The sequence below is a fragment of the Notothenia coriiceps genome, unplaced genomic scaffold (assembly GCF_000735185.1).
Source record: "Notothenia coriiceps isolate Sejong01 unplaced genomic scaffold, NC01 NC01_scaffold00003100, whole genome shotgun sequence".
Lineage (NCBI taxonomy): Eukaryota > Metazoa > Chordata > Actinopteri > Perciformes > Nototheniidae > Notothenia > Notothenia coriiceps.
This window is the reverse complement of record NW_011335801.1, coordinates 882-2,468: the sequence shown is the minus strand read 5'-3', so window position 1 is coordinate 2,468 and position 1,587 is coordinate 882.

The following is a 1,587-nucleotide window of genomic DNA, read 5'->3' as shown; positions in this document are numbered from 1 at the left end:
CGGCCCCTGTCCATCAGACAGAGTGCTGCTGTGCCTCCTGTCATCATTAATGGACGTCTCTTTAAAATGACCGTCATCATTAATGGAGTTCTCATTTGTCTAACCGCCTGCTGCTTCCACTCCTCTCTCCTCGGTTCCCCTCCTCAGTCCTCCGCTCGCATCTCTTGTGGGCGGCACCAAGTCTCGAGGAGAGGAGTCGAGGAGGGGAAATTTGAGTATTGAGAAACCTCTTTAGTCTGCATCCACATTCCCTTCAGTGCCAGTTCGTCTTAGTTATTCCTAGCGTTCCAGCAGTGTTTTTCCTTGTATCTGATTCCACGTGTACCTGACCCAGCTTCGTGTCCTGACCCGGCCCCTGTCTACTCCTCGTCTGTTTTGTTAGCCTTATTGACTGATCTCCCGTGTACCGAACCTTGGATATAAAGACCTTTTTTGCATCCTAATCCTCTGTCTCTGAGTCGTGCTATTGAGTCCTCCACTTGTGTTCATTCAGTCGTTACACTACTCTTAGGAATGACCTCATACTGCATGGAAATGTTAACAATGTTTAAAAAATCAATGTGCTGGCCTTCATGGCAACATTTGATATACCACTCAGTATCAGGTGATAAAAGAGACGTTCAACAAAGAGTCAATTACATATTTCAGGATCGTTAACAGACGATGTAACCCTAAACCTAGAAGATTAACGCTGAGTATTGAGTACTAGAAACCTAATTTCACAGAACTAACTTGAGGATCAGTCTAGACTGTAAATCACAACAGTCTCGACTAGACCACCACACAATACAGGCTGTAACACCACTGTTACTCAATATCAAACAAATTCCCCCACTGAAGGACAGGGGAGGATTTCTGATTCTGATGATCTAAATAAACACTATCTATTGATACTAAATGTTGCCACTTCTCCTGTGGCCTCCTCTGTTTTTAGAATCGCTCTCTGCTCACCTGAAAGCGGTAGAAAGTGCCGTCGTCTTTGAGGGAGAGGACGTGGTCTGAGATGGGGAAGAAGTACCCCTGAGCTGCGATGAGACTCCCGATGTGCATGGCCTCAGCTGTGAGAGGACAGGAACAAGGTGTATTGATCAGTACTCAGCTCTTCACATATTATCTGTGATACGATATCCACTTGGATGTAATCAACTAAGCTGTGGTAATATCAGGACCTCATAAAATATCTTTTGAGTAAGAAATGACTGCAATAAATGAAGGAGATGACTTTTCAGAATATATGAATATCCAAACATGTAAATTGATGTTTATGAGTCACATTTAAAGTGTTTTATGAGAATCTTTCTGAATTTAAATTGGATTTCAGCCCAGGGTTAGTTTGGGGGTAGGATGCACATGGATGACTCAAAGATTCAATGTCCAGGCTGTGGGATCTGAACCAACAATAAACACTGACTCCCACCACCATGCCTCGGGTCAGGTCAACCACACAACAGATCGAAAGCTAAATATAGCTTTCCTTTCTTTCTTCCCTGCTCATTCTCTGCTGCATTTGCAACTCATGCAAACTGACTTTTGGTAAGTGTAGGTGCAAAAATCTTCTGTTATGTATTTCAATCATCGCGGTATGAA